The sequence below is a fragment of the Hydra vulgaris genome, chromosome 12 (genome assembly GCF_038396675.1).
Source record: "Hydra vulgaris chromosome 12, alternate assembly HydraT2T_AEP".
Classification (NCBI taxonomy): Eukaryota; Metazoa; Cnidaria; class Hydrozoa; order Anthoathecata; family Hydridae; genus Hydra; species Hydra vulgaris.
In genome coordinates, this window is record NC_088931.1 from 40,263,050 (window position 1) to 40,280,000 (window position 16,951).

A 16,951-nucleotide genomic window follows, 5' to 3' on the forward strand; every position below is an offset into this window, starting at 1 on the left:
TATTTAGAACACGAAACGTAGTACGATTTTGAAAAACACCTATTATTCTGATTTATGTCTGTTGGAAAAGTTCCTGAAGGCTGTAAAGGCCCCATTTCAAGAATTTGACGTTTTTCGTTATCACTTAATATTTTGTTCGTGAAGTTTCCCAAGTCATAAGAAGATTTGTCGTACACATTTTCGAAAAATGTAGAGGTCTGTGGTTCCTCCAAACCCTCCGCTCTTATGTGTGTCATGTAAACATCATCCACGTTCACATGATCGGCGGCGGAGGTATCTCCAACTGCAATAATTGTCGAATCTTCTTCAGTAGGTTTCTCAACCAACACTGCAGTTACCACATTATTTGAGTCTCTATCAATAGAAATATTATGGCCAGATGTACTTGCAGAAGGCTGACTAAAAAACTTGTCAATTTTGGGCAATTCTTGTTTACTACTGTGCTTCTCTTTCTTGGCGTTGTTTGCGTTTAAATGCACCACTGGGTTTCTTCTTTTTATCCATAATTTTAGTTTTCTAATTTATTTAAACAATACAATATTAGATAATCTAATATTGTATTGTTTATACAATATACTATTATAATATACAATATATGTATATTATATTATTATTATATAATAAGTGCTGGGCAACAATTACAATTTTTAATCGCGACTAATTGCACAATTTGGTGGTTTGCTAGCATCAAGAGTCTGCGCTGCTTTTAAAGTGACACTTCAAACTTGAAGCACTACGGTGGTAAGAAAATTCAGCTTTGCAGTGGTTACAAATATCTTTATTTCTATCAACTCCACCGTCTGGAATAATTTAAAATAAATTTAAGAGTTCTGTACCTTTTTCCATTTTTTCTGTTCACACAAGATTCTGTTTCAAATTAATCTACATTAAAAAAAAAAATGTTTTACTTGAATCAAACAAACAAATAAAAAAATTTATGTCTTTACACGGTTTTTTGACAAAAGTTGCAAACAATTTACTAAAATTATTCGCTTGATTGTTAAAAAAATAACTACGTGCAAGTTAAGAACGTTTTTAAAAGTTTTTTGATTGAATAAGAGTATTCAATCAAATTCTTATTCAGTCAAAAACATTCAAAAACGTTCTAAAAATTTTACGAATCTTTTCGCTTTCAACAGTAGAAGAAATATACAACTATAATAACTTTTCCTATTATGTTAAGTATAATTATGCACATATTTATTTAGGAAGCTTATTTTATCCATAGTTATTAATTTTTTTATTTATATAAATGAAATTTTTATAAACAAACTTGACAGAAATATATGAAATAACATATCTTTTGACAATTTAATAATCACATAAACTAAAATAATTTTAGATATTTTTAACAAATTTGTTTTAGAATTGACGCGCTGCAGCTCTCAAAGGCTCACAACAAATGCTTTCATTGGTTAAAACGCGTGATGAGGCCCACCCCAAGCAGCCAGTAGCTGATTAACATCTTACTTCCTGCTGTGACCCAGCCTGGGTCACCCACGGTTTTGTGTGTGTATTCAGAAGCAATGAGCAACGGACTTTCAAAATAATAATAACAACAAATTAAAAGTACGTTAACGCGCGATAAAATAATTCTCGACTTTAATTTATTAATATTATTATTATTATATTCACTGACGACGTTAAAAGTAAAATAAAAGGAAAGAGAAACACACTGATACGCTACAAGTGTCGTTGGGGAATGACGCACATATCACTATCCGTCAAATTGACAACACTGCCAACCTACAGAAAGAATTTAGGGGAATTCCCAAGGCATAACTTTTGAATTTCTATTAACTGAGTTGTCATGATTAAAGTGGGGTTGCAAGTGGCAACCTGTCAAATTTATTTTGAAAATGGGAGAAATTTCCAAAAGTTCAGTTCGATCGAGATTTCTGGTAAGGAATCGAGGACCCTCTGAGCTTGAGGGCCGCGGGGCACTGTTCCGCTTAGCCCCTAGGTTGCTACGCTACTGTGCACAAGCGTTAATAACGTGCTCCAAATTAAATTTAATAATAGTCTAGGAGACACAAAAACTCTTTAATTTTCAATTCGCAGTTTAAAAATCACAACAATAATCAAAAAAGTTTAAAACACAGCACTTTTTAGATTATACTTTAAGGGTCAATAAACTTAAATATAAAGTTGATCGTTCAAGTTAGCGACGTCACAAGGGGTGTGGAGGGATCAGGGTAACAACATCTGTTTTTGCCATGTCTAATAATATCTGTCCTACAACATCTGTAAATATAATGAGGTTTAATAACATCTGTCCAAAAATATCTTATTTTCACTGATGTCTAATGACATCTATCTAACAACATCTGAAACTTCGTTGATGTCTAATAACATCTGTGCAAGAATTAAATGAATATTACAGATGTAGTTACATCTTTTAAATTATCAAAGTGCAACTACATCTTTTAACATTTGTGCAACTACATCTGTGGATTCTACAGATGTAGTTACTTCCATTAAATTATCAAAAAATAATAACATCTGTGCAACTACATCTGTGGATTCTACAGATGTAGTTAGGGGAGAGTGGGGTTATGGCAAACGCGGGGTAACTCCGAACAAGCTTGCTGCGGCATGATGGAAAATAATAGTTGACAACCTCCTTTTGCCTATTGAGATTGGGCTCCATATTCAGTTCCAGACAAGCAGTAGAATAGTATAGATGCGTTAGTTGTTTACGATATATTGATTCTTACTTTTTCTCTTAGTTTGATGTAATTTTTGCTTACGAAACATTTATGTATAAGCTATACTACGTTTAAAAAACCATTCATTTTTAATGTTGTTGCAAAGTATCATATCCATGGAGTTTTTAGCACTTATTCTATTTCGGGTATGTTAATACTACCTCAATAGATTAACTGTATTTCCTTTGTTTGGGTTGCAGGGAAATAACGAACGACCTTAGTGGGGTAATCTCGAACGCTCCTAAAGTATTCTAGCGCATCTGATATCACGGACATACAGACGTTTCTTAAATTAAGATATTTTATATTATTTATTTTGTTAATTATCGTAAAATATCAACAATAAATAATGATTTTGAACCAAGTTAAACATTCATATATATATATATATATATATATATATATATATATATATATATATATATATATATATATATATATATATATATATATATATATATATATATATATATATATAAACTAAATGTATATATATGTGTATATATATATATATATATATATATAGGTAAACTAAATATTATAAATTTTATATATATATAATATATAGATATATATATATATATGTATATATATATATATATATATATCTAAACTAAATATTATAAATTTTATATATATATATATAATATAGATATATATATATGTATATATATATATAAATATATATATATATATATATGTATATATATATATATATATATATATATATATATATATATATATTCTCTCTCTCTCTATATATATATATATATACATACATATATATATATATATATATATATATTCTCTCTCTCTCTCTCTCTATATATATATATACATACATATATATATATATATATATATATATATATATATATATATATATATATATATATATATAAACAAAATGTATATATATGTATATATATATAAACTAGATATATATAAATATATGTATATATATATCAGTTGCGGATCCAGCATTTTTTGATCATTGAGATAGCTAACTTCCAGACATGGAGCTAACTCCAAACATTTATATGTTTATACTTATGTCAAATAATGAGAGTTTGCAAAAAATTGCGATGATTGGTGGCTGGGAACAAAAAAGCCCCAAAATTTTTGCAACACCTGCCCCAAACGTGAGAGTAACAAGTTGATAAAATATTTTTTGTACTATTCTCAACTAGACTTATATTCATTGATAATTTTTAAGTTTCATAGTATTATCTCTCAGCGTTCAAAAATTATGACCATTTAAAGTTTAAACCCCCCTCGATTTGAGGGGGTTGTAATTTTTATATGGTCATAATTTTTGAAGGCTAAGAGATAAAACTATAAAACTTGAAAATTACCGATGAATATAAGTCTAGTTGAGAATAGTACAATCATCGCAATTTTTTATATATTATATATATATATATATTAGTATATATATATGTATATATATATAATATATAAATTTATATATATATGTATATATATATATATATATATATATATATATATATATATATATATATATATGTACTCTTTAAAAAGCTTCCATGTGTTCAATGAATTTGTTATATATATATATATATATATATATATATATATATATATATATATATATATATATATATATATATATATATATATATATATATATATATGCAGTAAATAGTCTAAAAATCTGTAAATAACAAAGCCAATACTAAGCAAAATACTAAAGAGCTTCCACATGTTCAATGAATTAGTTTTAAATTGTTTGGTGCCAATGCTAGTTATCTTTAGTACACATTTAAATTTGTGTTATTTTAATTTATTTTTTATTTTAGATGCCATAAAATTATTATAGAAAAACTGAAATAAAATATAGACTAGAGGATTTACAAAAGGCCATAAAAGACGTGAAAAATAAAACTTTATCATTGAGTCAAGCTCTTTTGCTTATTCTGTGCCCAAAACCACTTTATTTGACTACCTCAAAAAAGAAGTTATAATACAACAGAAATGTGGAAGAAAATGGTTCATAGATGCACAAGAAAAAGAATTAAAATAATATATTTTCAAATGTAGGTTTTTTATGGGTTAACAATTGAAATGGTGCGAAAAATTGCTTTCCAATTCGCGGAGCAAAATAAGCTAAACCATAAACTTAATAGTACAACCCAATTAGCAGGTAAAGACTGGTATTATTCCTTCATAAAAAGACATTCAAATATTTTATTGAAAAAACCTGAGCCCACTTCATTAAACAGAATAAATGGATTTAATGCAACAGAAGTAATATTGTTTTTTGAAAAACTGGAAACTTTACAAAAAACGTATCACTTTGACCCTAATCATATATATAATGTTGATGAGACTGGTATTTCTAATGTTCAACGAAATTCCAAAATCTTAACCCCTAAGGGCCAAAAACAAGTTGGCATGGCAACCAGTGGGGAAAGGGGCTCAACAACTACAGTTGTTTGTGCATTCAGTGCTTCAGGAAAGTATATTCCTCCATTTTTCGAATTTAAAAGAAAATGCATGAATGTTCAGTTGTTGCGGGGGGGGCAATGCTGATATGTGTGCTACTGTCAGTGACTCAGGTTGGATCAATGAAAATTTATTTGTGGACTGGCTTAATCACTTTATCTCACTTACTAAACTAAACAAAGACGAACCTACATTATTAACCTTAGATAACCATGAGCACCATGTAAGCCTTGATTGCTATCTACTCTGTCGTAGAAATTGTTAGAGTTGTATTGTTATTCCTTCCACCACACACTTCCCATCAATTGCAACCATTAGATTTAACATACTTTGGTCCTCTCAAATCTGCGTATAATAGGGAATCTGATATTTTTATGGCAGCAAACACAGGGCGAAGAATTACTCAGTACGAAGTTGTTGAACTATTTACAAAAGCATTTAATCGTCTCAGTAATATTGAAAAAGCAGCAAATGGATTTCAAGCAGCTGGCATTTATCCGTAAGATCCAACAAAATTCAATGATTTATTCCCAATCAGTACCTTTGCTCCTGAAAAGTCATTACTTGATAACATTCAGAGTTCAGAAAACCAGGTAAACGAAATGAATCAATCAGATACTCAAGCCAAAGCATCTGAAGTGTTCGTTAATCTGTCATTGCATCCTTCTGGTGTAGGTTTTTCACCTGATGTGAATGTAGTCCCTAAACTGGTACCAATAAGATCAAATCAGTCAATATCTCTTTTCAATATTGTCTCTGTACCCGATTTCCCAAAAAGGAAAACCAGAGAATGTCTACGATAAAAACATTCGACTATTATTACTAGTTCTCCAATGAAAGATTTTTTAGAGAACAAGCTACAAAAGAAAAGTAGGAAGGAACAAGAAGTAAAAATGACTAATGGTAATAAAAAGAAGGAACGGAACAAAATTAATAAGTTTGAGGCTATTTGTGTACCAATAAAAAAGAAAATAGCTAGACATGATAGTGAAAACTATTGTTATTGTTTAATTTGTGAAGAAAAGTATCATGATCCGCCCACGGAAGACTGAATTATGTGTTACAAATGTAAGTCCTGGTCCCATGAGAAGTGCACAAGTGGTGAAAGCACATCTAGAGGTTTTATCTGTGATTTTTGCACTTAGTTATTGCATGCAGCATTTTATTTGCTTTGATTAGCATTTATTGATATTTGATTTTTAACATTAGATTCAATAACATTTTATTTGCTATTACTTAACATTGTTTTTGATTAAATTTGATTTGGTTTAATTAACATTTTATTTGTTATTACCTAACAGTGTTTGTTATTACCCCACGGTATGTTCGGAATTCCCCCACATACGTTAGGTAATTCCAAATACCAAAGGTTTTATTTATGATCGAATTTTTTATTTTATAATAAGATGTATGAAAATTGCTTTTGAGTTCTTCTGACTGAATAGTTAGACTAAACGATAAGCAAAAAATATGATCAATTTAAAAGCAAAAAATATGATCGACTTAGTTGTCTTTTATTCGCAATCCCCCTTAGCTGTTCGCCAATACCCCACTCTCCCCTACATCTTTTAAATTATTAAAGTGTAATAACATCTGTGCAACTACATCTGCAGATTTTAAGATGAAGTTATTTTTAAGATGAATTAACTAATAATGCATTGTTTTAGCCAGATGTAAATACGTATGGGTTTTTTTCAGATGTAGTTACATCTGAAAAAAATATTAACTAATAATGCATTATTTTAATCAGATGTTATTACATATAGAAACTTTTTCAGGTGTAACTACATCTGGAGAAATTTGTTCCAGATGTTATTGGATTTGGAGAAAAATTACCAGATGTAGTTAAATCTTTCTAAAGTTGTTGTTAGGGGTCGTTGAATTTTTAAATGATATTGGACAGATGTTATTAGAGTAAAAGAAAAATACAGATGATCTTGGACTCTACAGATGTTGTTCGACAGATGTAGTAATCTTTTACCGTGTGGAAGAGAATGTGGATCACACCAAGAGAAACCATCACAGAGGTGACACCAATTGGTCACCAAAATGAAAAATCTTATTTGTTTATCAATTTGCGTGGCGCAGTAGTTAGAGTTCTGCTTCGGAACCAAGAGGTTCGACCCCCAAAAAGCGACATTGCTAAGGAAAGAGGCGTGAACTTTCTAGTTATGCTCCTCTACGGTGCTCTGTGATAAGACCGTAGAAGCTTCTAGGAGTACCTTAATCCATAATTGAACAGCGATAACAACAAGTATTGGTACCAGCAAGTAATTGTAATTCTGTTGAGAATTATTTAAAACGTTGTTAACATGTTAGGATTTATGTAATTTAATCCATTTAGGAATACTATATTACTTTTTTATTGCTCTAGTAAGCGAGGCCGTAACAAGTTGCAACAAAATTTTTAAAACTACACTACCATATATATATATACATTTATTTATACATATACATAATAACATTTTATTTAAAAGAAAAAACTAAAACCTTAAAAAATAAAACAAATATTTATCAAAACTTCATTAAATTAAACAAAAATCAAACTTAGATAACAACAAAAAAAGAATTTTCTAGAAATAAACTTTCATGAAAAACAATAAAGTATTAAAGAAACAAAAGAATTAATTTCATTTCGATTCAACAAATCTTAAATGATTTTTTTGTTGTTGATGTAATATGGTTTTTGCTTTCTAGAATTAATTTATTTGTTAAAAAACGGCTATTATTTCAGAAAAAGTTTTAAAAATGCGTAAAATTAATAATACCCTTAGTTGTTTTATGATTCAACTTATCCTAAGCAATTTAATGCAACTTACCATGTAGGCATCATGAATATTCTAATCAATGTGTATAATTATTTACATTAAATAAATCTTTTTTTTTTTAACTTTTTGTGTTAGCAAAAGATTTTTTGACTTACCATTTTTTTATTATAGTCATATGACTCCAACATTTCAAAATTACATTTCAAAAAACTTTTAAATGTAAAAAAAAATTAGAAATAATAAAAAATTTAGAAAAAATAAAAACCATTCTTTAAAACGCACTGTTGCAACTTACCCCTGCAACCATCATCGGTCTCATTTAATTGTAACTTTATTAAAAAAAAAAAAAAAAATTTTAATGTCGTTAACTTTTTAGGATTCAAATAATTTAATAAATTTAGAAATATTATTTTACACATACATATGAATATCAGTTATTTAAACCCGTTTTAATCTTTTTTTTTAATCAAATTTAGCAAATAGTATAAAAAGTTTTAACCTTTGAAAATAAATAAGGTTGTAACTTTCATATTACCAAAATCGTAATAATCGTGAGAAGATTCTTTATGATCAAATTTTTTTTTGACAGGCAACAAAAAAACAAATAAAAACCTTGGCAACAAAAATAAAAATCAAAAAATCTTTTATTTTATGAAATTTATATTCATTAAGTAATGCCAGGTTTTAATCTCACATAAAGGGAAAAAAAAATGTATATATACATATATATATATATATATATATATATATATATATATATATATATATATATATATATATATATATATATATATATATATATATATATATATATATATATATTAGGGTGGAGTGAATTTTAGTTTTTTTTACAATTCGTTTAGCCTGGGTGTGCAAAAGTTGTCTATTCATTTCAGAAATACTCTGGAAAAATATCAATGCTCTAGGAAATTATCTTGAGGTTCCTCAAGACCTTTAAAATTTTAATTGGTCCCTAATATTATGTAAAAAAAAATTTTCAAAAGTATGTCATGTTGGGTCTCAAAAGAAGCAAAATTTTATAAAAATTTCAAAAATAACAATTATTTTTTTAAAAATTATTATTTAAGATTTTTTTGAAATTTTAATTTAAAAAAATAAACTTTTTTCGTTTTTAGTTTAAAAGGTCATTTTTTCTGCAATAAACTATAAAATAACAATTTTTTTTTAAAAAAATAATTGTTATTTTTGAAATTTTTATAAAATTTTGCTTCTTTTGAGACCCAACATGACTTACTTTTGAAAAACTTTTTTTTACATAATATTAGGGACCCATTAAATTTTTAAAGGTCTTGAGGAACCTCAAGATAATTTCCTAGAGCATTGATATTTTTCCAGAGTATTTCTGAAATGAATAGACAACTTTTGCCCACCCAGGCTAAACGAATTGTAAAAAAAACTAAAATTCACTCCACCCTAATATATATATATATAACCAAATTTTCTTTTAAGCACCAAAAATGTAAATAATTTCATAAATAATTTTTTAATTTTTAAAACCATTTTATTAATAAAAAACAATAAATGTTTCGACTAACACTAATTATCTTCAGTTAAAATTAAATATTTAAAATTTGTTAAAATACCTGTAAAGGTGTTTAAAAAAAACATTACAAAGTATAATTACTCTTGTACAAACTAACAATAATATAATTACAAAAATACAATAAAATCAATTAAAAAGTTTATCATGTCATACTAAAGAAATAAAAAACAATAAAAGAATAGGTTAAAAAGAAGCGCAATATGTATGAAAAATAGCAGCGAAACAGAGTTAACCTGTGGTTAACCTATTTATTCATACCAGGTTTTAACCATTCTATAAACATACCTTCTTTAAGTTTAACTTAAATTTGTTAGATGCCGAATCTAAAACAGAAAAACCCTTATCACTTGTTTGCATGAAACAATTTTCATTAGCGTGGAGATGTTTATAGATGTGAGACTTTTTGTCCTTCTTGTAATGTTCAGATATCCGGGTCATGAGATGGCGAGTAGTTTCGCCTATATAACAGGAGTTGCATCCTGCACATAAGAATTTATACACCACGAACGATTTAAGCTTCAGGGGAATAGGATCTTTAGAAGAAAAGAATTTAGAAATTTTCAGTGAGGTAAATAATAATTTAATGTTTGCTGAACGGCAATATCTTTTAGCATTTTTTTCAATATCAATATCAATTGCAATATCTTTTAGCAATTGAACTCAGTCTTTTTTTAGTTGAATCAGATATTTTTCCCAAAACCGGTAGTTTAAAAAAAGATTCTTTGATTTTTGGTTGTGGTGGAATATTTGAATTAATCTTGTTTAAATAGGAGTTATATATTTTTTAAATAGGCCTAGATGGATACATGTTTCTTTGAAATACTTTAAAGAGTCGTTTATGTCAGAGTGAAACCCGAGTTAGTACTATTAATTTTAAACGTTCTATCGATTAGACTAACTCTGTATGAAAATGGAGTGAAACTATAAAAATTAGTGTGAAGACCAGAATAGGTTTTTTTATGAAAAACGGTATTGGTAACTGAAGAACTAGTTTTGTGTAGAGTTACGTCTAAAAATTTTTGCGTTTACTTTTTGTTCCATAGTAAAAGAAACAAATTGTGTCTACTATTTATTTATCTAAGAAAAAGATGTGCGTCATTTTCTGATTGGAAAGCAGTACAAATGTCATCAACGTTTCTTTTGTAAAAAACTGGTTTTACATCATTGAAATTTTTAATCCATTTGTTTTCAAAATAAGCCATCAACAAGTTGGCAAGAACAGGTGCCAGTGGAGAACCAATTTCTATACCATCGATTCGATCATAAGTTTGTTCTTTAAAAAAAATGTGTTTGCGAAGTGGCAAATTGGAATAGTTTTTTTAAATCAGTTTTAGTAATTTTAATGTTTTTGTAATGAAGCAAAATTAAATTGACTGCAATTTCAATGGTTTCTTGAAGCGGAACATTTGTGTAAAAGCTGGTTACATCGTACGATAGTAAAAAATATTTGTGGAGATTGACTTATTTCATTAAGGAAAGAAAATGAACCTTATGTACAAAGTTAAGTGTTTATTAATGAAGATAATAAATCTCTAAGAAACTTGGCTAGTTGGTCGTTATAGGTTCCAATAGATGATACAATGGGTCTGAAGTTTATGGTAGTCTGAGACGAACTTAATTTATGCCTCTTTGGAAGTCCATAGATGGGATCCAGACGGATAAATTTTGTTATTTGTAGAATCATTAAAAAGACAATTTTGCTTTTAGTTTCCTCAAAAAATTTTGAAGTTGTATTTCTCTAGTTAAGGTAACATCTTTCTTGAGTTGTTTGAATTTTGCTTTATCATTAATAATTTTATAAATACCAACTACGTATATTTCTTTATCTAATATGACGACGTTGTTACCTTTATCAGGTTTTAAACTAATAATATCCGGATTACTAGAAAGTTTTTTCAGTATTCCATGTTTTTTCAGAGTTTGCTGAGAAGGACGATAATTATAAATACAAGAATTTGCAAGATGGGAAAGCTCTGCTTTAAGTTTCCCTGAATCTTCATTATTTTTCGATTTTGTTTGAAGAAGACCGTTAATTTGTTCGAAGGAAAAAAAGATATCAGTACGTCTAAAATATTTGGGTGGAATTAAAAACTGCAAACCATTTTTAAGGATGCCCAATTCATCATCAGAGAGTTTGTAAGAGGAACGATTAGTTACGATATCGAAAACATTAAAAAGATTTGTATGACCAGTTGTTAATCGTTTTAACTTCTTTTCGTATATTTTTACAATTTCTTATATGTTTACAGTTTTATCTTTTTCTTTTTGTGTGTTATATTTTAACGCTTAAGTTAAAATAAACCCATCCAACGATGAGGGATTCGCTTTTAAGTAATCTTTTAAAATATTAATTACTTTACATAAATGCAATTTTTTTTTGTTGCGCTTTTGTTTTCCTTAGTAAACAAAAGCTTAGTAACTTAAATAAAAAATATCTTTGTAGTAACTTAGTAACTTAAATAAAAATATCTTTGTGTCTGTTAATTCAAGTAAATACTGTGTAATTATATTATAAAAAACATTTTATTGAGGTCATACTTTTCATATTATCATCTAGAACTATGTTCCATAGACGAGGTCCTATATATGAAATTGAGTAATCGGATTTTTTAAGAGTTTACTTAAGCAAGTTAAAGTATATTTCTTTTATTTAGGTACCCCAAGAGATCCTTCGGTCTTATCACAGAACACCGCGGATGAGAAGAATAGGAATTTACGTCTCCTTGCTTACCGATGTCACAAAACTTGGCCAGAGGTGGGGTTTGAACCACAGATCTTTTGTTTCCGAGGCAAGTGCGCTACCACTGCGTCACGGCTGCTCAGCGAATGCGCTACCACTGCTCGCAGCTATTAATTATCATGATTGAACCTAACTCTATAGGATTACATTCCATAAAAGTAGTATAATTTTTTTAATTTGATATATATATATTTTTTAATATTATATTTATAGTTTTAATATTTTAAAACATTTTTATAAAAATTTAAGTGGAAGTTTTAAATACATCATGTTTATAACATACTTCTTAAGCATCAAAACATACAGATTATGGGAAACAGTCTACGATTCAAATTGAAAAATATATTATATATATATAGAAAAAAATATATATATATAATCTATAGAAAGACTAAAAAATTACTCAAATTTATGTTTTTGACATGATGTACTTATTAAAAAAAAAGAAGATAATTTGTAACTAAAAGAAGAACCTTTTTCTTGATTGATTTTATTTGTCGGTTCTACGCCCTTCAATTGACAATCTAGATATTTAGATTTCCTAAATATGTTCTATAGAATTTAAATATGGGTTTTGACAAAAAGATTCCAAAACTCAAACTTTTTTTGAGTTGAAAAAAAATTACTCTATAGTTGGACGCTGCTTCGGATCATTGTCTTGCTGCAATATCCAGCCACAAGACATTTTGTTCTTTCCATGTGACGACATAACATTTTTGATAACATCTAAATATAGATTTTGATCCATAATGTTTTAAATGCGATCAAGTGGACCAATAGAATCACGACCGAATGATCTCTAAACAATTACATTGCCGTCACCATGTTTAACGGTGACATTTGATACTAAAGAGCAAGTCTCTCATGTTTTAGACGTTTCACTTACTTCGTCACGAAGTAAGACTTTAGTCATATTTACAAAGTCCAATGTAATCTATCAAATTTCTATCGAGCTAAGCAATTCTTTGATAATATTAACAGAGATGTAGTCAAGACAGTAAAGGCCAAGACCAAGACCAAGACTTAAAACTTCACTACAACCAAGAAATCAAAAAGTCAACCCAAAACCATAACCAAGACTTTGAAATTTTTTACAAGACCAAGAGCAAGACTTAGATTCTTAGAAATTTGACATAACAAGACTCATGATCACTCATGTATGTAACTATTAGGCTATTAGATGATCTATCATTTTATCATTTATGCATATTACTCTATAATAAAACATAATTACGCATGCATAATATAATGATGTTATTGCAAATTGTTCAGTGCACTGTTGCAGTCTATTAAATATAAAATTTAACAAAAAACTAAAAGGTTTCTTCTATTGCTAAAAACAAAATGTACCGATAAAAAATGACGTATGATCATCACACTGTGAAATTAAAATTAGCACACAACCTTAACAGTGGCAAAAGCAAACATGCTATGCTTTTTTTTAAACTATAGTATCTTTAGGTTCCAAAAAGTATCACTTAACTTCCTAACTTAAATAACACGTTAATCCTAGCAGTAATAATTTATTATTAATTACTAATCCATCTGTTGTGTTGACAGCTTTTGTAAGGATCAAGAAAGTAAAAGAATGTTAAGGTCCGAGACCAAGACCAAGACTCCAGGGTTTTAAGATCAAGACCAAGACAAAAACCAAGACAGTTAAATATGAGTCTCAAGACGTTTCGAGACCAAGACTTAAGTCTCTAGACCTACATCTCTAAATGTTAATGGTTTCTTGGCAGTATAGTGACCAAAAACATTATCCTGTTGCAGGCGATGTTTTTCAGTATCTACGGTGCACTTAACACTATAATTCTTGCTCAAAATGCAATTCAATTTGAGACTTTATCGAAAATCTAGTTTGTTTATCTTTGTTATTTTTAAGTTTAGTTTGTTTGTCTTTGTATATTTAAGTTATCTTTGGTTTTCGTAAAAAATGTTTGTTTTTACATGACCTGCAGTCTCTATATTTCTTAACTAGTACGCTAGTTGTTGATTTAACCACATTATAAAGCTTAAAAATTTGCTTATAAGAAATCTTATAATAAGCCTTAAAGTTTCATTCAAAAAATTTAAGGCTTTTATCCCGAAATTATGTAGAATACTAGTATTGAGGTTAACCATGTTACATGTTGTTAAGGAACTTTTTGATTCCACTTCTTTTAGAAAATTCAAAACTGATTGTTTCATTGTTGCCAATTAAATTTAGTGGTCATTTTGCATCATGTCTGCAATCTATGTGTTACTTGCCTTGATCATCAAAGAATTTGATTAAACCAATTTTATTAAAATTGTACAAATGATTTGAATTTTTTTAATATCTGCTTTGATGAATTCATTTTGCGTGTATTGAAATACTTTGCTACTAATTTTTGCGTGGAAGAAGCGACTCTGATTGATGAAATATTGCCAACGGCTTAGATGCTCAACTATTGATATGACATAACTATTATTGAACTGTTCGATTGATAAAAATCTTGTACCATTTTCTGCCTTGTGTATTGCTTGGAAACAGATGAAATTAACTTTGGCGTTGCAAATAGTTGGTAACTAATGTAATGACATTTATGTAAGTTCTACCAAAGCCTTAATCGGATGATTTGATTAGCTTATCTACTAGGGTTGGCTCAAGTTGTTGAAGAAATCTTTTGTCTGAGCCGCTGCCAAATATTTTATTTATGTCGTGGACATGTCTCACCAATTTTGATATACAAAAAAATTTTGAGAACTTATTAGTCTCGAAAGTTTTTTAAACTTCTTCAAAAAGAAAAATCTATTATAAACTTAATTTTTATTTGTTGTTATTTATTCTCAAATGCATAGCAATCCTTAAATCATTTTTTTTTAAAATGGTTTTACCATCTCTAAAGCATGTTTAGTTCCAAAACTGTCGATGAATTTAAATTTTATTTAGATTTTTTTCCTTGACTCCAATCGACTTTAAAAGTTTGATATTGCAATGTCTTAAAGTTGGATCATAGTCATAAGAGTTCTTTTTATGACTATGGTTTGATCTTGCTCTGTCAAAGATTTATAACACCAAAAAATTCTGCCGCAGTATTTTAAATTAAGTTAATTATATCTTTGATAGTTAAAAGAAAATTTTTTTTCTCAAAAACTGTTATATGGCCCAGATAAGGTAAGAAGTCTGCTTGAATTATGGTCAATCATATTTTTAAAAACGACTGCATTTTTTCTTTTTCACAAATTAAACTTGTTATCCTCTCCTTTCTTTAAAATGCTTTTAAACCTAAATTTATTGAATAAAATGCAACATTTTTATAAAGTTTATTTTGAGAATAGAAAAGACTCAAAAATGAGCAAAGAGGTTAACTTTTAAGGTCTTTAGGGCGACACTAACAAAAATATTTAAAATTAATTTTTTTCTAGATCATATCTGCATTTTCGATTAAAATATACTTTTTTCCAAATAATAGTTTACATTTTCGTTTGCTTAAGAATATACGCGGCGCGACGTAATTTTTTATAGCCTAGCAAAAGTGTTATTTAGATTCCTAAAAGTGTTAACATTTTATGGGAATATTTATGAGATTTTTAAACGTTTACAAACCTCATAAATATTTTGCGCCAAGAAATTTTTTTATGAAATTAAACCTTATTGACAAACTGATAAAAATCTTTAATTCGTCACTGCTTAAAATATTGATTAGAATAATTTCTTAATGCAACAAAAAAATGTTTTAAAAAGCTAAAAAACCTATCCTAAATACGCAAATAACTTTTTCTTTGCAATGGTTTTGTCCCTTATTAAAATCAATTTGCTTTTTTTCAACGAGATTTTCATCTTTATCAAAAATGTTTGATAAAGATGAACATCTCGTTGCTTAAAAAATTCTGAGAGTCAGTGCAATCGCGATAAAACGTAAAATGATACATAGCTTTATGACGCATGGCGGATATCAAAAGGAATAATACATATATTAGGTTTGTTATAATGAGTCACAGAATTCCTTGCTTATTACGATTCTTATGTTTTTATTTATTATATTAAAAAAATAACTGCACAACAATTTTGAGGGAAAAACTTCTGACAAGACCCATTAAACAATATTAACCATTTAAACTATTTTATATATATATATATATATATATATATATATATATATATATATATATATATATATATATATATATATATATATATATATATATATATATATATATATATATATATATATATATATATATATACACACACACACACAAATATATATATTCATTATTGACTATTGACAGTTAAAAAAGCATTATGAAAGATTAGTATTGTATTATCATATTAATATTAGTGTGGCAACACTATCCATCCTTACAGGTATAAAAAATTTTGAAAGAAAAATTTCATTATTTATTAAGATGTTATTTATTATAATGTTATTATGGTTTCAAAAAAATATTCAAACCGCAGTACTTAAAAATCATAACCAAATTACAAATACAAAATTGTGAAAACTTATGATAATAATATTTACATACTTTAGTTTAATATAAAATACAAAAAAGAAAAATTATTAACAAAATGAAAACGCTAAATTTCCCACAAAAACTAATATCCCGCAAAATATATAAATAGTAACAATAAAAAAATGTGTAAACTTTTTATCTGTGAAAATATACACTCAATTCCAAAAGAAAAAACAAAATAAGAAAATTTTGAAAACAGATTTATAATACTTTATAAAGATAA

The 16,951-nt window shown here is 27.6% G+C and overlaps 1 protein-coding gene across 1 annotated transcript in view; it reads right to left on the reverse strand.

Moving 5' to 3' along the window:
• Positions 1-16,589: 16,589 nt before the first annotated feature.
• Positions 16,590-16,951, reverse strand: part of LOC100204856 (tetraspanin-33) — a 3,362-nt gene continuing 3,000 nt past the window's right edge. Inside the window, exon 2 of the mRNA XM_065813226.1 lies at positions 16,590-16,951. This exon is cut by the window's right edge and continues 951 nt beyond it. The gene's annotated coding sequence lies outside the window, so the exon portion shown is untranslated.